This window comes from Cervus elaphus, chromosome X (genome assembly GCF_910594005.1).
Source record: "Cervus elaphus chromosome X, mCerEla1.1, whole genome shotgun sequence".
NCBI classification, from domain to species: Eukaryota; Metazoa; Chordata; class Mammalia; order Artiodactyla; family Cervidae; genus Cervus; species Cervus elaphus.
In genome coordinates, this window is record NC_057848.1 from 157,349,919 (window position 1) to 157,371,282 (window position 21,364).

At 37.0% G+C, this 21,364-nt stretch overlaps 1 protein-coding gene and 1 pseudogene across 3 annotated transcripts in view; both read right to left on the reverse strand.

The window, feature by feature from the left end:
* Positions 1–21,364, reverse strand: part of CDKL5 (cyclin dependent kinase like 5) — a 174,211-nt gene that overhangs the window by 93,393 nt on the left and 59,454 nt on the right. The window lies entirely within an intron of this gene.
* LOC122689378 lies at positions 327–7,347 on the reverse strand (annotated as a pseudogene).

A 21,364-nucleotide genomic window follows, 5' to 3' on the forward strand; every position in this document is an offset into this window, starting at 1 on the left:
TTCAAAAAGATCAGTGCAGCTAGAAGCTCTCAAAGAAAGCAGGCATGTAGATTGCTCTCTTAACACTTTATTGAACAAAGAACACTGTAGAACATATGATGGGCTAGGTCTACACTGCGTGCAGTAAAGCTGAACATGACAATAGTTCAGTGTGAAGTGTTAAACAAAATTAGGGTTTTTCATTGTATGAAACTTCTTATGTAGCTGTCATGCAAGAATAATGCACTAAATTCAGTGTTTTCACCAATCATCTATCAGTTCGGTTCAGTTGCTCAGTCATGTCCGACTCTTCGTGATTCATGGACTGCAGCATTTCTGTGGTATATATTTCAAACAAATTAGTTACAATGAACATACTCAAACATCTTTCAACCTCTCTTGGATGCCAAATAAAATCTTAGTACAAATATAAAAAATGCTGGTCACCCCAAAAGACAGACTGCCAAACTCAAAAGAATATAAGTTCCAAAATACTGTTTATTAAGTTGGATGAAGGCAAGAACTATCAGTTATTGCAAAATTCATGTAAGAACACTTAATAGTCCAGCTATAAGCATTTCTTTTAAGTTTCTCACATTAATGAGTGTTGTTTACAGTACTAAAATTCTATCATTCAAGCATCAATGATTACATTTCAGAAAAAGGAAATCATTTGTGACATCTTTCTACAAAAGAGAAAATATTATAATAAACAGAACTAGTATCTACAATAGGATACGCTGCAGGTTGGGGGTAGTTAAGGAAAACCAGTGCTTTACTTTTACGGTAGAAATTATGTAATGTAAATATAATTTTGACCCTTACCAAAAAAATCCACGAGAAAAGCTCGTTTGAACCCTGTGTGCATTATTTTAAAATCTATGTTCATGAGTTTATACGGCATCTGTTTATACCAATACGTGGCAAATATCTATCAGTTTCACGTACACTGAACCATTCTAGGGGAAATGGGGAGAAAAAGGCCTTACTTATGCATCACCTAGTACAACTTTTACTTATAAAAATGCAAGTTCTTTGAGTCAATGACTTTAAATACCAACATGTACCTCTGTTAATTCCCCTCTTTCCATCCTCCTATCCCCAACATCTCTAAAGAACCAGTCTAATGCCTTTGTATCTGCTAAGCTTTGTCAATGAGGTCAGTGAGTACCACCTTCACTGAAACAGAAGTACATTGTCTATTGCACCTTCCTTTTCTTTAACAAGTGAGCAGAACTGTAATGCTTTCAACCATCTGTCTAGATCTCTAGGTAATTTATACTGCTGGCATGTCTGCTAGCTCTGCAGAACGGCTGCTTGTCTACAATGGCCAGTGTCCAGTAGCTAGATATTTTTTGGAGTTATGCTTGTTATCAGGGTAATCAGAAGTTTATGTATGTTAGAGACAGTGCTTCCTGCCTGTCCCATTCAAACTTGCTATGCGCTGTAATTAGCAAGGTTTTGCTCACTTCCTTGTTTGCTGTAACTGTAGCAGAAAGAACTGTTTCTGTCTCTGGGAACCAGTTTGTGCCTGTGAGGAAACATGGTGGAAAGAGGAATAGTGGTTGAGGAGCCACTGGAGGGGCTTGGCAGACCAGATGAAAGGCTCACTCTCTGGATCCTTCACATGGTCTTTAATGCTCTTGAGTTAAGACAGAGAAGAGATCGATGATATCCAAGGCAAGAGACATAAAAAACCAGCAACATGAAGTAGATGAAGATGTTTTTCTCTGTGGGGCAAGAGAGGAAGCAATCCACCTGATGTGGCAGAGGTCTCGTTTGCAAGTGTAAACCGCATTCAGGCTGAATCCCTAGATGTACCACTGGATCAGCACGAAAGCCACCTCAAAAGACAGACTTGAAGATGCAGATGGTATAGGTTCACAGCAAGCCTCCACTCCCACCATTTTCACCTTGCCGTGTTCTTCAAGGCCATACCTGAACTTCCTGATTTCAATTTCCTCTAAGGGCATCTCTACAATGGCACCATTGGTTTGGGCAACTTTGAGTTCTTCCTCTTTCTTATTCAACTTGTCCTCCTTTTGCATCACACAGGACACAGGGACTAGGTACAAGAGCATGGGGAGAGATGCAAATATGATCTGCAGGACTCAGAAGTGCATGTGAGAGACTGAGAAGGACTTATCATAGCAGACATTTTCACAACCAAGTTGCCCAACGTTACAACTAAAGGCAAACTACTCATCATGTCAGGTTGACTCAACTGCTGTTCCCAGTAGCAGGATTCTGAAAACGCAAAGGACTGAGAGCCATACCTTCCCTCTACCTGTGAACCCTGTCAAGGAGTTGGCCTAAAGCACTCTAGTAACTCACACTGCCTGTTCGCTGTTCTTTCCCTTAAAAACGAAAGTAGGTATGCCAAGTGACTGCACTCCTTAAAGGATGAAGTAAAATGAAAAAGCACTCAGAACTGTCTAAAGCTTACAAATCTGCTACTCTTTGGTACCTTCCTCATTCTTTCCCCTAACGAAAGGCAACTGCTGATACCTGATAAAAGCTGATGTGGATTCATTTTCCATACATGGTGAGTAAATATTCTTAAATAAGAATGTACATATATCAATAATGTGACAAGTTACATAAACAGGGGAACAAAATAGACACATCTAAATATCTCCAATTCCAGAATAAGGCAATCTACAAAGATTAAAATTCAAGCACAAAAGCTGAATTAAAAATTTACATGCATATACTGGCTGATTCATTTTCAGATGTATTGGGCCATCATCTCCAGATAATGATATTCATCCCAGCATTAATTATGGAGTGCCTAGTAGGTGTCACGTATGGTAATGGGCACTGGTTCCTACTATGAGTCCTTCAGAGCTCACAATCAACTAGGGGGAACAGATCAGCAAAAGCACAGTATTTTATTGATTATCACAATTAACTGACTGTAAGATAAACCATTATTTTATTTACAATTAATTGACTGTAAGATAAATCATTATTTTATTTACCATTCAGAAATCAATCAGGGCATCCAAGGTAAGATGTGTCCCAATTTCAGAAGGGGGGGCGGAAATGTACACTTAGAATCAATGAAAAAGGTTTAGTAAATGAATATACAAGTGCAAATTTAAGTAAGTGTCAAGAGGAAAGAAATAGGGACCGACAGAGATTAGCACAATGAAATCCAGATCAGAATGTACAGAGTCAGTCAAGCAAAGAGTGGAAAAACTGCTGCGTGTGAAGCAGCAGCATGGGCAAAAATTTGAAGAGGGAAGGACTCACTGTACTCAAGGAGCTCAAAGGCAGGCAGTATGGTTACCAGGTAGTAGACAGAGGTAGCAGAATATGACAAAGGAGGCTACCTCAGGCATCAGCAGAGAATCCTAGAGGCAGAAAGTCAAATTACACTGTGAGGCCGGGGCAAGATTGAGGCCATCAGAGAAAGTAGTAACAGCAGTTGGGGGAGCTCTAGGGGATGGTGGGAGAGTTGAGGGAGAAAACAGGATGCAATTGAGGGATATACAGATCAGTACAGAGACAAGGGTTCTGGGTAATGGATGACCAGTGAATTTTGGTGGTAACAAAAAGTAAAAGATGTCAGGAATCATGGGTCTGATCCTGAGAGTCTCTGGAGACAGGAAGGCAATCTGTACGGTGCTGTGGTCCTGAATGCTGTGGTACATAAAGGGGCATTTTACAAGGATAGCTGCATTCCAGTCAGGAGAGTAGACCAGCAAGATCAGAACCAAAAGAGGGAACTGAAGTCAGGTCTCTGCCATCAGGGCCTCAATTCAAATACTCATCTGCTGAAGGTGGACCATTATCTTCCTTTCAATTGTTACCACATGGAAGCTTTTTTGTAAAGACTACAATACTGACACACAGTGTTCATTCTTCCTGGTTTCTTCTAAGATAGTATTTTAATATATCAAGAGCTTTTAAAAAATTTCAGGAGCAGCAATTCTGATACCACCCACCAAAGTGCTGTGAGTAGGTGGAACCTGCATGGGGCACTACACCTGCCGAGCCACTACTGAAGACCTTCTATTCTTTCTCCACTTTCCCCTGACAGTCCTCTTTCTTTATAAGTAATGTCTCTGAGGAAAAAGCCTAGGGAGAAGTTTCTGCCTCTAGTTCAGAACATGCCAAACAAGCAGATCTTACCTTAAAATGGAGGACCAAAGCTAACTGATTATCACATAGCAAAAATAATTATTTTTAACCAAGTTATTTCAATATAGCACTGCCTCATCATTTTTAAAACAAACTTTATTTTTGGGCTCCAAAATCACTGCAGATGGTGACTGCAGCCATGAAATTAAAAGACACTTACTCCTTGGAAGGAAAGGTATGATCAACCTAGACAGCATATTAAAAAGCAGAGACATTACTTTGCCAACAAAGGTCCATCTAGTCAAGGCTATGTTTTTTCCAGTAGTCATGTATGGATGTGAGAGTTGGACTATAAAGAAAGCTGAGCACGAAGACTTGATGCTTTTGAACTGTGGTGCTGGTGAAGACTCTTGAGAGTCCCTTGGACTGCAAGGAGATCAAACCAGTCAATCCTTAAGCAAATCAGTCCTGAATATTCAGTGGAAGGACTGATGTTGAAGCTGAAACTCCAATACTTTGGTCACCTGATGCAAAGAACTGACTCATCTGAGAAGACCTTGATGCTGGCAAAGATTGAAGGCAGGAGAAGGGGACAACAGAGGATGAGATGGTTGGATGGCATCACCGACTCAATGGACACGAGTTTGAGCAAGCTCTGGGAGTTGGTGATGGACAGGGGGGACTGGCATGCTGCAATCCATAGGGTCACAAAAAGTCAGACACAACTGAACGACTGAACTGAACTTATTTAATATATTAACATAACATTCATAATATTTATATTTTAATTCTCCTTCTTTAAAAAATTAGTTAAAAATTTATTCCCAAGGTAAATGTTCATTTCAAACAATTAGGAAAATTAAAAAAGAGGAAAATATTTCTTAAAGTAAACATAATATGTATCTGCCAATTAATGAGCAATCTTAAATACCATGCAGCTTACTTGTTTCTTGGTTTAACGGCTACTCCTCACAGTAGATTCAATGAGAAAAATAAAACTTAAAATGAAACCTAAGAAGGGGTGCAAGGTTAATGCATTTTACAATGTCAACCACTCAAAGTTGGTTACAACTGTTTAAGGATAAGAACTGAAACCTCCCAAAATGTAATTTTTTAGCAAGTAATCAAATTATAAGATTTAAAAGCACACCCAGTGCTTTCTCAGTTGCTTAAATAATACATTTTAGCCAAACTGTCCTCTATCAGGCAGACTCTGGAAGTAATCCTATTAAGCTAAAATCACCAAGATGTATAGTTCATAAGTAATACATTCTTCAAGGTTAATTGAAAATAGACCATTCACAGCATAAAAGTTGGTCATTTATTCTCATTAGTTTTTCAAATTTAACCAATGCTTAGTCCCAAAGATTTCAAGATGCTTTCAAAAACTGAGTTACTTCTTCAAAAACAAGTGGGGTGACGAAACAACAAATGAAGGTTAAAGAAAATAATCCATGAAACTACTTTAGCATGGTTTATAGAAGGTATCTGATAAAACAAAAAACAGTGCTGAGGTGGGAGTGGGTGCAAAAAATAAAAAATTCTAGTTAATTTAGGATGAAGTTATTGGGAATTTTCTAGAACAACATGAAGTTCTTAACTTTTACAAATCTTTGGCTCTGAAAAAGTTCTTACTAAGCACTTTTAAAATACACAGATCGGAGATTCAAAGGGATGAAAATAACTGAGAATGAGTCATTTAGCTAAGCAAATGGCTCATACAGAAGTTAAAAGCCTCTTGTTGAACATAATTTTAAAACTGGACAATGTGTTTCCAATTTGAAAATACAAATATAAAACTTTAGGTTTTAGCTCCAATACATAAAGTGCTTGGGTATTGTCATTCCTATCCTTACAATAAGAAAAAATCCAAATAAACTGCCAATCAACAACTTATATTAGACTTATCAGAGAATTGAGGACACAGGGCAAACTGAACTACTGAAATCGGGAGAGACAGCCAAATGCAGAGAATCACATCCAAGATCAGCTTACCTGGAACAGAAGGTGTTGAAGTAAAACACTAGTAAGAAAATTTAAATTGTAATTTTGATAAAGGATTATGCATAAGAACTCTTGGAGGCCCAATATTAGGAAAGCCTCTATATTCTAATGGCTTTACCTCCAGGAACACCTTACCAAGTTCTGAGTGTAAAGATCCAACAACAATCTCCTCCCCTCTTGGGTAAGAGGAAGAGAGAAGTAACCATTTTGAAATGCACCCATGGGAAAGGTAATAGTTTTAAAATAAGCCTAGAAGGTTCTCCTTAACAAAGGCCAACATTACAAGGGAAAATTTACCCAAGCCTTTTATATTGTCTTGGGAGAGGGGGAATTAGCCAAATACAGACTCCTCTAGCCTCAGTTCAATTCAGTTACTCAGTCATGTCCCACTCTTTGCAACCCCATGGACTGCAGCACACCAGACCTCCCTGTCCATCATCAACTCCCAGAGTTCACCCAAACCCATGTCCACTGAGTCGGTGATGCCATCCAACCATCTCATCCTCTGTCGTCCCCTTCTCCTCCTGCCCTCAATCTTTCCCAGCATCAGGGTCTTTTCCAATGAGTCAGCTGTTCTCATCAGGTGGCCAAAGTATTGGAGTTTCAGCTTCAACATCAGTCCTTCCAATGAACACCTAGGACTGATCTCCTTTAGGATGGACTGGTTGGATCTCCTTGCAGTCCAAGGGACTCTCAAGAGTTTTCAACACCACAGTTCAAAAGCATCAATTCTTTGGCACTCAGCTTTCTTTATAGTCCAACTCTCACATCCATACACGACTACTGGAAAAACCATAGCCTTGACTAGATGGACCTTTGTTGGCAAACTAATGTCTCTGCTTTTTAATATGCTGTCTAGGTTGGTCATAACTTTCCTTTCAAGGAGTAAGCATCTTTTAATTTCATGGCTGCAATCACCATCTGCAGTGATTTTGACCCCAAAAAATAAATTCGGCCACTGTTTCCCCATCTATTTGCCATGAATTGATTGGACCAGATGCCATGATCTTAGTTTTCTGAATGTTGAGCTTTAAGCCAACTTTTTCACTCTCCTCTTTCACTTTCATCAAGAGACTCTTTAGTTCTACTTTACTTTCTGCCATAAGGGTGGTGTCATCTGCATACCTCTAGCTTTGTTTCACCTAAAAGGAAGAAGGGGTGGGGGGAGGTCTAAGAAATACTTCTGAAGATTGCAGTCCAGGGCTCAGGCCCACCAAAAGACTAACATCTGGTTCTAAGATCATAAAACACTTCGCCTTCCCCACATTCTACCACCATGTCACCAAAGTGCCAATACAATAACAGCAGATTACAACAGAAAGAGTTGCAAGAAACAGATACTATTTAAAAAAGACTTCTTAGGGAAACTCAAAGATAATGGGGGAGAAAATTTTAAAAAATAAAGAAACTAGAGGAAACTGAAGTCTCTGGCATATACACATTTAACATTAAACACAGCCTAACTCCTACCCAAATTAACATGAAACCTTACACTACGGGCCTCTGTTTCTATTATCCAATATGTCCTACCTGGCTTTTAAAAAGCAGTAAAAAGTATGCTAAAAGGCAAGGGAAAACACTGAGCAGATTAAGCCAGCATCAGAACAAGACTTAGACTGGTCACAGATTTGGGGATTACCAGGAATAATTTCAGATAACAACTATCATTACTATCATAAGCGCTCGAATGGAAAAGGGAGACCACATGCAAGAACAGATGACTAATGAAAGAATATACAACTTTCAGGAAAAATTAAAAGGAAATGATAACAATCAAAAACACCAGAACAAAAATGAATAATACTTTTAATGGACTCATCAGTAGACTGGACACGGCCAAGGAAGCAATCAGTGAGTTTAAAGATATGTCAGAGAAATTTTCCAAACTAAAATGCAAACAGAAAAATGAATTTTAAAAAGGAGAAAAGAATATCCAAGAACCATGGGACAATTACAAAAGGTGTCACTGAAATACCAGAAGAAGAATGAGACAAAAGAGAACTATTTGAAGGAATAACTGCTGAGAATCTTCCAAAATCAATGTCTTCCAAATCAAAGACACCAAATGATATATCCAAGAAGCTCAGAGCACAACAAGTAAGATAAATACCCGAAAACTCCACACCTAAACATACTGTATTCAAACTACAGAAAATCAAACGCAAAGAGAAAATTAGGAAAGAAGTCAGAGGGGGGAAGAAAACACCTTACTTATAGAAAACAAGGGTAAGAAGTACATTTGACTTCTCAGAAGCCAGGAAGTGAAATATTTAGTGGTGAAAGAAAAAAAAATGAATCTAGAAAGCATTCAGTGAAATTATCCTTCAAAAGTGAAGGAGAAATACTTTCTCAGATAAACAAAAACTGAGGGAATTTGTCACTAGTGGACCTGCCTAGTAAAAACTGTTTTTAAAAAGTTCTTCAGAGAAAGAAAATGACATAGATCAGAAAGTCAGATCCAAACAAAGGAGAAAGGAAAGAAATCATTGAAGGCATAAATGAAGTTAAAAAAATCTATTTTTCTTATTCTTAATAGATAATTGTTCTAAGTAACAATGTGTGTGCGAGCTCAGTTGTGTCTGACTCTTTTCAACCCCATGGACAGTAGTCCATCAGGCTCCTTTGTCCATGGGATTCTCCAGGCAAGAATACTGGAGTGGGTAGCCATTTCCTACTCCTCTAAGTAATAACAGTAATAGCGTATTTGCTGATTATAGCAAATGGATATGTAAAATGAAAGGTACCTCTACTATCTGAAAAGCAGATAAGAGTTATCTGACAGTAGACTTAGATAAGTTGTAAATATACACTGTAAACTCTAGAGCAACAACTAAAAACCCTTTTAAAAAGAAATATACTGGACATGCTCAGAGGAGAGAAAACAGAATCATACAAAATGGTCAACTGAAATCAGGGAAGGCAGAAAAAGGGGACCAATTATTGATTTTAGAAAAAGGAGTATAACAAATAGAAAAGTAATAAACATGGTTCATATTAATCCAAGTATATATATATAATACTCACTTTAAATGTGAATGGCCTAAATACACCAATTAAAAGAGACTGTCAAGAGTAGATTTTTAAAACTCACATTAAATATAAAGATACATCTAGGTTAAAAGCAAAAGGATGAAGAAAGATATACCCTGTTATTGTAATATTAATCAAAAGAAAGCTGAAGTAGCTATATCAGTTTTAGACAAAGACTTTAGAACAAGAAAAATTAACAGGATAAAGAGGGGCATTAGAAAACGATATACTCTCCAAGAAGGCACAACAATCCTTAATATGTATGCACCAAACAAGCATCAAAATATATGAGGCAAAAGACAGAACTGCAAAGAGAAATAAACAAATCCACTATTATAGTTGGATACTTCAACACCCCCATTAGGTAACTGACAGATCCAGTAGGCCAAAAAAAAAAGAAAAAAAAAAAGAATAAAGATAGGTGAATTGAAAAGCACCATCAATCAACTAGATCTACCTGCTATTTATGTAACACTTCATCCAACAACAGCAGAATACATATTATTCTCAAGTCACATGGAATATTCATCAATATAGACCAAATTCTACACCACAAAACACAACTTCACAAAAATTCAAAGAATAAAAATCATACAAAGTATACTCTCACACCACGATGGAATTAAACTAGAAATCAGTAGCAAAAAGATAGCTGGAAAATCTCAAAATATTTAACTATTAAATAATACATTTCTAAATATATGTAGGTCAAAGAAGAAATCTAAAGAGGATTTTAAAAATATTTTTAACTAAATGAAAATCAAAATACATATAATGCAGCAAAAGCAGGCCTTAGAGAAAAGTTTATAGTATTGTATACATATAGTCTAAAAGAAAACAGGCTTAAAAATGATAACCTAAGCTTCTACCTTAGGAAATAAGGCAAAGAAGGACAACTTAAGACTAAAGTAAATGGATAAGAGACTACAACAGTAAAAATTATAGCAGTAATCAAAATTGAAAACAGGAACTCAACAGTGAAAAACCAGTGGAGGCAATAGATGGTTCTTTGAAAACACTGATTGTCAGGAAGCATTTAACAAGAGGCTTCCTGTGTGCTGTTTTGGATCTGTCAGGAACCCTCTGGCCCTTATTGATTCCTGAATATTCAGGAATTAAGAGGAGAGGCACGCCTCTCCCGGGGCTGAGGAATCCAGGCATTTCTCATTACAGTGATCAGTACCCTCTTCCTTTTTATGAGCCATACGGTAAAAGGTGATTGTTTGCAACTCTCTGATAGGGATCGTCTTATGTTTTCTAAGTCTAGAATTTTAATCTTTGTCTTTGCTGAGAATAACCACCTTGCAAGACAGTACATATGCCCACGCCATGTTGATTAAAACACCTTTGCTCCATCAGAGCTTTGGTCCCCGTGTCTTTCTTTTTTTCTTTCTTTTCTCTCTCTCTCTCTCTATTTCTGGCCAATTCTTTGGAGCGCAGAGGCCCACTGAGCTCACTTTCTTGCCCGGGCTTCTAAGACCCACTTGAGAGGGTGCCTGGTGCCTATGTGCAGTAGCATGAGCACTAAGAACAGGACTCTATTGGCTTTCCGCGTAAACCAGGGGATATCAGCCTCTCTCTCTCTCTTACTCTCCGGACCACCAGGTTCCGGTCCATTAAAGGACCAACAACTGATAAAATTGATAAACCTTTGACAAGATAACAAAGAAAAAAAAGAGAGAAGACACAAATTATTAATAACAAATGAAAGAAGAGTCATCATTACAAATCACATGGACATTAAAAGGACAATAAAGGAATATTATAAACAAATCTACGCCTACATATTTGATAACTTAGATAAGTGAACCAATTCATTGAAAGAAACAAACTATCAAAATTTATACAAAGAAAAATAATAGATGATGTGAATAGGCCTATATCTATGGAAGGAAGAAATTCTCTACAATCTCTTCCAGAAAACAAAAGTAGAAAAATACTTCAAAGAGAACTCTATGAGGCCACATTAGGGTATTACCAATCCTGAAACCAGATAAAGACATTAAAAGGCAAAACTAGGGGCTTCCCTTGTGGCTTAGCTGGTAAAGAATCTGCCTGCAATGTGGGAGACCTGGGTTCAATCCCTGGGTTGGGAAGACCCCCTAGAGAAGGGAACAGCTACCCACTCCAGTATTCTGGCCTGGAGAATTCCATGGACAGTATAGTCCATGGGGTTACAAAGAGTCGGACAGGACTGAGCAACTTTCACTTTCACCCACATGGACTAGACATAGACATCTGCAACCAATATTATCAAATCAAATTCAGCAATGCTACAAGAAGAAATACACATCTCAACCAAGTGGGATTTATCTCAGATGTGCAAGGCTGGTTCAACATCCTAAAATAAATTTATAATCAACAGATGAAAGTAAAACCACATGATTATATCAAGTGATGTAGAAAAGCATTTGACAAAACCCAATACCCATTCATGATACTCTTAGCAATCTTAGAGAGAACTTCCTCAACTTGATAAAGAACATCTAAAAAAAACCTACAAGCTAAAAACATCATATTTAATGGTGAGAAACGGCATGCCTTCCCACCAAGCTCAGAAAAAGACAAGAATGTCTCTTCTCACCATTTGTATTAAACACTGTACTGGAATTCATAACTAATACAAAATAAGTAAAGGAAATAAAAGGTATACAGATTGGGAAAGAAGAAATAAAACTATTTTGTTTGCAGATGAGATGACTGATTATGAAGAAAATCCCAAAGAATCTACCCCGCCTCTAAAAATAAAAAACACTGAAACTAATAAGCAATTCTAGCAAGGTCATATGATACAAAGCTAATATACAAAGTCAACTGCTTTCCTATATACCAGCAATGAACTGGAATTTAAAAATTAAAAACAGGACTTCCCTGGTGGTACAGTGGATAAGAATCTGCCTGCTAATGCAGGGGACACAAGTTTGATCCCTGGCCCAGGAAGATTCCACATGCCGTGGGCAACTAAAGCCCATGCACCACAGCAAGAGAGGACACACTCCAGGGTCCGCAAGCCACAATTAATGAGCTCTCGAGCCTAGAGCCTGTGCTCCCAACGAGAGAAGCCACCGCAACGAGAAGCCTGTGCACCGTAACAAAGAGGAGCCCCCGCTCATCACAACTAGAGAAAGCTGAGTGCAGCAAAAACCCAGCACAGACAAAAATAATGTTTTTAAAAAAATGAAAAACAATACCACCTATATCATCACCAAAAGAAAAAAAATACTTAGCAATAAATCTAACAAAACAATTATGAGATATGCATGGAAAAAACTAACTGTTGAAAAATTAAAAAGAGAAAAATCAAATGCAGAGATATTCTGTACTCATTGATTAGAAGACACAATATTGTTAAGATGTCAATTCTCAACTCAATCTACAGATTTAATGTGATCCCAATCCAAGCAAGCTATTTTGTGAATATCAACAAACTGATTTAAAAGATAATACAGAAAGGCAAAAGACCTGGCATAGCCAATACAATATTGAAAAAGAACAACAAAATTGAAAGACTGACACTAACTGACTTTAAGACTTACTGTAAAGCTGCAGTAAATCAAGAGAGTATAATATTGGTGAAGAATAGACATATAGATCAATGAAACAAAACACAGATCCCAAAAGCAGACTCAACACAAACACAGCTGATCTTTGATAAATAAGCAGTGACAATCCAATGGAGACAGAAGTCCTTTCAACAAATGGTTGAAATAACCTAATCAAAAATGGGCCAAGGACTTGACTTTTCTCCAAAGACTTACAAATAGCCAAGAGCACATGAAAGGATGTCCAACATCACTAATCATTCAGTTCAGTTCAGTTCAGTCGCTCAGTCGTGTCCGACTCTTTGCAACCCCACGAATCGCTGCACGCCAGGCCTCCCTGTCCATCACCAACTCCTGGAGTTTACTCAAACTCATGCCCATCGAGTCAGTGATGCCATCCAACCATCTCATCCTCTGTCGTCCCCTTCTCCTCCTGCCCCCAATCCCTCCCAGCCTCAGGGTCTTTTCCAATGAGTCAACTCTTTGCATGAGGTGGCCAAAGTATTGGAGTTTCAGCTTCAGCATCAGTCCTTCCAATGAACACCCAGGACTTATCTCCTTTAGGATGGACTGGTTGGATCTCCTTGCAGTCCAAGGGACTCTCCAGAGTCTTCTGCAACACCACAGTTCAAAAGCATCAATTCTTCAGCGCTCAGCTTTCTTCACAGTCCAACTCTCACATCTCTCATGACCACTGGAAAAACCATAGCCCTGACTAGACGGACCTTTGTTGGCAAAGTAATGTCTCTGCTTTTTAATATGCTATCTAGGTTGATCATAACTTTACTTCCAAGGAGTGTCTTTTAATTTCATGGCTGCAATCACCACCTGCAGTGATTTTGGAGCCCCCAAAAATAAAGTCTGACACTGCTTCCACTGTTTCCCCAGCTATTTCCCATGAAGTGATGGGACCAGATGCCATGATCTTAGTTTTCTGAATGTTGAGCTTTAAGCTAACTTTTTCACTCTCCTCTTTCACTTTCATCAAGAGGCTTTTTAGTTCCTCTTCACTTTCTGCCATAGGGTGGTGTCATCTGCATATCTGAGGTTATTGATATTTTTCTCCCAGCAATCTTGATTCCAGCTTGTGCTTCTTCCAGCCCGTGCTTCTTCCAGGCCAGCGTTTCTCATGATTTACTCTGCATATAAGTTAAATAAGCAGGGTGACAATATACAGCCTTGACGTACTCCTTTTCCTATTTGGAACCAGTCTGTTGTTCCATGTCCAGTTCTAACTGTTGCTTCCTGACCTGCATATAGGTTTCTCAAGAGGTCGATCAGGTGGTCTGGTATTCTCACCTCTTTCAGAATTTTCCACTAATCATCAGTGTCATGCAAATCAAAACCATAATATGATACAGCTATAGACTAGGATGGCTGCAGTAAAAAAATAATAAAATAAGGAAACAAGTATTGGCAAAGATGTGGAGAAACTGGAACCTTTGTACAGTGCTGGCAGAAATGTAAAGCAGTACAGCCACTTTAGAAAAGTTATGTGATTCCTCAAAAATGTTAAACACAGAATTCTCATATTACCCAGGATTTTCACTTCTTGGTATATAACTCAAAAGAACTGAAAACTGGGACTCAAACAAAACTCGATCATAAAAGTTCACAGCAACACTATTCACAATAATCAAAAGGTGAAAACAACCTAAATGTCCATCTACAGATAAATGGATAAACAAAATGTGGTATGGCCACAAAACGGAATATTATTCAGTCATAAAAAAAAAGGAATGAAGTAATGATACAGGCTACATGGATGAATCTCAAAAACATTACACCAAGTGAAAGAAGTCAAACTCAAATGGCCACAAATTGTATGTGATTCCCTTTATATGAAATATCCAGAATAGGTTCATCTATAGAGACAGAAAGCAGATTTGTGTTTGCCAGAGACAGAGAAAGGGAGAAACAAACAATGAGTACTTAATGGGTATAGGGTTTTTCTAGGGGATGATAAAGTGTTTTGAAACTTGATAGAGGTAGTGATTGTACGATATTGTGAATGTACTGAATGCTACTGAGCTGTATACTTTAAAATGGTTGGTTTTATATTATGTGAATTTTACTTCCTTTTTTTTTAAAAAGGTCACAACACTGTAAATCAACTGTATGTCAATTAAAAAATATAAGGGCCTATGTGGTTTATTTCCTGGCTCAAGCACCTACTAACTTGTATGGTTTTTAGGAAATTAACCTATTTGAGCATCAGTTTCCTCCATTTAAAAGGAAGGTAATTCTTTCTAACTTTTATAGCTGTTGTGAGGATCTAAAGAGTAATGAAAATAAAACACCAAGTCCAGCACAATGCCTGGAAGTTAAGAGATACTTGAAACAGAGATTATTACTATTGCTTCTTCTCATTTATGGTCACTTGAATTATACAATATTGGGAAGTTATCTCAAGTTTCTTTGCCTCTAAAGAATTTTCCTCTTCATATTTGTGAGAATGTCCTTTTCATGAACTCAAGTTACCTTTCATAGTCTCAGTGAAGACTGTTTTCTTCTTTGTATTCACCTCTGAATGAAAAGAGAGCTATTCAGGCCAGTGATGAAACACAGTCAGAGTGAATAGTGCATGTGTCTCTGCATGCCCAGTTCCTAGAAAGTCCAATTCTCCATTCTGATACTTGATCGTGAAAGAGGGAACCAATATAAAACTTCCTACTTAACCAGCCAAAAGATTTACTCAAGCTCAGCTCAAGGGAAAAATAATTTTCAGTGGAAGTTCCACACTTTATTAATTCTATTCCTCAGACTCCAAGAGCACCAAGGGCCAAGAGACAAACAGAAACTGAGATTGTTGGTCCACTGAGGCCACTGTTCTGCTTCCACTGTATTCTCCTAGTTAGGGCTTGCTCAGCATGAGAGTCAGCAAACTTCTGTTCAGGAAGGGTCACAAAATAAATACACTATTTTAGCCTTTGTATGTCATATGGTCTCTGTTGAAACTATTCTGTCATTTTAGTGCAAAAGCATCCATAGCAAAAACGTAAGTGAATGAGCGTGGCTAGGTTCCATAAAATAAGTGGCAGGCCAGATCTGGCCCACAGGCACTCAATAGATTTTTCCTAAAAAGATATTTGGTTGAATTTTACTTTACAATACCATGCCTCGAACACAGTGCTTTAAGTAGAAAAAGTAGAAAGGTTTTTTTTTTAATTAAAATATTTTAACATAGGGAACAAACCTTTTTTTTTAAAACCTTTAAATTAAGAAATAGTAAAGTTCAAAAGCACTGTAGAATATGAACTATAGCTTATAATATTCAGGGGTGGATTATTTTTATATAAAAATAGATGCTCATGCACTACTTTTGAGTTACTGATTTCAACAACTCATTAAGAGTTATGATGAACTATTTAAAAGTATCCACTATATGGGCATTTGTTGATCAGCTACTTTTCTTATACTGCCAATGTCTACATATTTTAGGCTTGTGTAGAAAAATGACTGACACTCATTTTTTGGTCCCTGAAGCTTTAAAGTCACATTAAAGAACCAGTTAAATCCCTTAAGCATGGACATTTATCAAAGACTAATAAAATTACTCATCTTAAGAAGGTATAGAAAGAATGTTCTCTTACAGAAGGGAATAATTACGTTTTTATGACTGGCAGAAAAGGGAACTTTAAAGTCCACCTTGTGCTCCAGCCAACTCATCCTCTAGATTGGGGGGCTGTGGATGGGAGGAGGGATGAGCATTTAGGAACTGAGTCACTACATGAAGGATGAATGAGGTAAAGCCTTCTGTGCAGACAATGCATGCAGAGCTAGTAGTGGGGCTAGTTCCAATATGACCATTCTCTTATCTCATTTACTAAGAGCAAACAAAAAACAAAATCCAGATTAGGATGAAAAGGATAAATGCAACCAGGAAACCTACAAAAGCCCCAGATTCTTTTGTTACCCTACAGTCAGACTCATCTGGAAATTCACACGAGTCATTATTTGTTTTACTAAAAATAAGACAACAGAAACATGGGCAATTTTTCCTTTGACTAGCAGAATTGAAAATGCAAAATATTATAGTACAAAGAAGTACAATCTTGATGACACTTTTGTCCTCTTCCAGAGACTGTTCTACAATTAACTGGATCAGCAACAAAAACCTGGTCAAGAAAGGAAACCACACAGAAGTATCTGTTCTACATGAGTGCCTCTGTAAGAAGAGGCAGATGTTTTCCCCCATTACTGATTCCTATCTTTGTTCCTGACCTGAAGTCCAGTTTAACGCTGACATCTCATTAATCTTCATAACCTGCAGTAAATTCACGTCATTTCAGAGTGTAATTATTTTTAAAAATTATGATAAAATAACCAATTGATATTGAAATATTTCCAGCTGCTTATAATCTTTATGAAAAACCCCAAGTCTCTCTATAATCTTCTTCAAATGCTAGAAATTTTGCACACAAAAGCAAGAACCCACATGTTACTTTTATTTAAGTAAGGAGGAATAAAATGACAAAGTAATTAACATAATTAATCCCATATATTCTGTTTCTCATGGTTGACTAAAAATTAAAGAAAAACATTTGCTTTATTTAATGTGGGGAAAAAACCTGAAAAAAGTTTATTTTGTTCCAGTAGAGAATAACTATGGCTTTAGATGGCAACTATAAATAATTTGTTAAACTGATAACGGTTCATGGACTTTTCCTCAAGCATCTTCTTAAAACAGTTTGATTTTTAAAAAAAGTAACCAAATCATCACTCAGTTTTTTGGTAGAAAAACAAAATTAATGTGAAAAGGAAAAATGGAATCACTGATTCAAAAATACATATTGCTTGCTAAAAATCAAGGCTTATAACAGAAGCTAAATTTATGACTATTAAACAATAACAAATATCCAAAGAATGCCTATCAGTAGGGGAAATATGGATATTCCTAACTAGAAAATATTTAATCAAATCTATTCTTCCTACTACTCTCAATCTCAATTTCTGAACTCTCACAAGAGAAGAATGATGCAGTCCAGATCTTCTCTATCTACTCTCTCCTTAACCTCTTGCTATTTGGCATTAATGTATCATTTGACTTAGAGAAGTCATTAATAAATGGCATTCATTGTTAAGTGAAATGGATTTTCTCACCCCTCAATCCTTATCATCATGGATCTTTTTATGAGATTTTTAACTATTAGTGAATGCCACTTAAAAAAATCTTTTTTTCCTTGCTTGCAAGAGGTCTGCTCCTTCTCCTTTCAGTAAGATCATTTAAACACGTCTTTCACTCTGCTCTGCTCTCCCTCTTGGAAGATTCATATCATTTCAGTTTCATCTCGGGCACAAGGAAGCTATTTCTGGACTCAGATCAAAGCCTGGTTTTGCCACTTATTAGCTGCATAATCTTGGCTCTATTACACAGCCTCTCTCTGACTCAGTTTTCTCATTTATAAAGTAGGGATGGAGAGTGGGGGTTGTGGGGATTAAATGTAAAACATCAAATAGATTGCCTACCTACCACATACGGTAGATGCTCAATATGTGGTATTTACTAATATCAGGTTTGGTACTCTGCTGACATTTTATTCTTTATTATGAAAGCCAAACTCATCTTTCCCTTCAAACTTATACACCCTTTCTAAGTTTTCCAGTCAGGTAAAATGATACCAATGCTTTTCCAGTTTACCACCAATCCTTGGGATCATCTTTAATCCCTCCACAGGGACCCACTACTCTGCAAAAGCTCTCTTCAGTCTTTCCTTTTTGGTTCCCAGGTGGCTCAGATGGTAAAGCGTCTGCCTGCAATGTGGGAGACCCGGGTTTGATCCCTGGGTCGGGAAGATCCCCTGGAGAAGGAAATGGCAACCCACTCCAGTACCCTTGCCTAGAAAATTCCATGGATGGAGGAGCCTGGTGGGCTACAGTCCATGGGGTCGCAAAGAGTCAGACACGACTGAGCAACTTCACTTTCACTTTCTCTAATTTAAGTCAAGTTTATCATTTAATACTTACAGGCTGTACCCCAATACTGGATTATTCACAGTTTTTGTAACTAGTTATTCAAGAGCATATACACCTACTACTCCAAAACAAACAAAAACTTCTCATAAGTCAACTATAGCCATAGGAAATGAACTACATGAATCAGCACTCCGTGTCCTAGACTTGATTATCATCAATCGCCAGTTCTCTCTATCCTCTCTCTTGCCTCAAGTTCTAATCACATCTCCCTATTTCAACTCCATTCCATTCTCCCCATTTTGTTATGAAGATGACATCTTGGGGCTTCTGTGAAGAAAAGTGTGCTCTAAAACATACCTCCCCTTTCTTGGGCACTTCAAAGCAGACAAACAAATAAAAAGAAAATAAGCAACACACATTTGTAGGGTAAAGGTCCAAGTCAGAACTTTTTCCAAATGCAAGTAAAATTATAAATCCCCATAAACAGCTTAACAGTCACTACTAAGAGTGTTCATATAAAGATAACAGAAGCTGTCAAAAAGAGAGTACAATTATATTTTTCTTTTTTAATTGGGTAGCATTTATTTCAGTAAATTAAGAACTGATCTTTGGCCTGGAAAAGCCCAATATCATATTATGTTTACAAAAGACAAGATACATCTGTTTATAAACATGACCTCTAAATTTCTTGCAACAGAACACAGATTAAAACAGTGACTTTCTTTCATACTTGTTGAAATACACCATACACTAGAAATTATTTAACTATACATACAACCATAGCCAAGCTTCTCAAAACGAGATCCAATTTATGCACAAGCAATCACACATACCTGTGTAAGTAATCACAACCAACCTGGTTTATACATTTTTATAAGCATTTTATTAAAAATTTTGAAAGTATGGAAGATATATGGGCATGATAACTTTACACATAATAGGCACCAAAGAGAGGTTTATATCCTTTTTTTTTTTTAACTATACTGTGATATTGCATAGATATCCATTTGTTTGATCCGAAAGGGTAAATCTTATCGGAAGCATCAAATCTTCTATTTTTGGATAGCCAGGGAAAGATCTGAAGGCCCGATTCTAGCTGAAAAAAGGGTATACTATAACAAGTCTAATGATGAAACAACTGCAAATTCTAGAAAAAATTCTATATTACTCTGAGATAGACACTAATTTATGCTTCAAATTTTCCATCCAGTGGTATCTTTTTTGGTGCATGAAAGGAAAAAACAACAATACTCAGAAAGCTGGTCTGTGAGTCCCTCATTTAGTGAGGGGCAGTAAAAAGAGGTATTTTTTTTAAGATGCAATCTCATTTGCAGCAATCTCACATGTATGTTTTTGAAAAAATATACATTCTTCTAACTCTTCAGATAGACCATAAGACATACAAAGGCAAGAAAACTATGGTTTATTCATCCTTAGAACTCAAAATGCCCTGCACATGGACAAAGGAATCAGAGTTCACATTTAGAGGTGGTTTCCCAAGAGCAGTGACACTAGTTCCCATCCAGTCTCACTCTGAGCCCATCTTGCCAGCACTAATAGTGTGCATATGAGAACCAAGTACAGTTAACAAACATGTCTTAACAAATGAGCAAACTAGATGAAAGTATAGGGAGAAAGGTCACAGGAAGAAGTGCAACAACTGAGAGAAAATACTGTTGGAAGATGTGCCAATATGTATCAGAAATCCCTGGGTTTTAAAATTCAAGGAGTAAGACTAAGAACTGAAGCTTCCCTTGGCTATGTTGTATCAACAGAGCCACAGTATACTAAAAGGGGTATTATGTTCATGAAAGACTCAAATTTAATTTGGACACTAATAACCTATGTCCCCTGAATAGTATCTATCCAAGAATATTTTTAAAGCTTCCTAAATTTAACTCAAGGCACCTCCCTAAAAGCATAGCACTTCACTAGACAGCTATTTGTTTAATTTCAAACTGCAGTGATATTTCTTAATTAGAAATTTAAGGGGCTATTATTTTGACTATATTTATTATTTTAAATTCTTAGTCATCCTGAATCAAGAGCCAACAGTATTCAAATAATTTTTTTAAGATTTACTGGCAGAGGTCTTCAGATAACTATTATCAACATAAAATAATTCAAATACCCAATTTCAAAAATAGAAAATTCTTTGAATTAAAGAGATATGTGATGTAAAATCCAAAATACATCAGTTGTCATGAAGCCTTAAATTCAAAATGTTAAGTAATATTTTGTACAGTAGGAAAGAAAAAGCAAACATAAAAATTACATCATCTTTATGTGTGTTGTGACAGATTTGAGAGTTTAAATGACTCAGACTAAATTGCTAAGCTCATCTCAAATATAAATCATATCACTATAAAATATCAAAAAAATTTAAACCTTGGTCTTAACAAAATATGCACAAAATAGTATGAGGCCAGATATTAACATTCAGACTAGCTATACCATATTAGAAAAATATTTAACCTAATGTTTGAAATTGTTACAGCTTCAACACTTGCCAGGTTAAAGGTAGTCTCTGAGTAAAATATGCTCAATACAGCAACACCTGTGGAAACTTGAAATAACCTCCCTGAATAACTGGTGATTATTAACCATAGTCAAATTATCTATATAATAAGATTCATTTCAAGGCTATTCAAGGGTGACCAACAACAGCTAAGAGTCATAATCATACACTATTACTTCAAGCCCTATTTCATAACCAAACACCTATCCACTACCCTTCAAAATCTGGATTCTGACCCAATAAGCAATCTAAGTTACTGGTTCTACAAGAAAAACACTGACTGCATGAA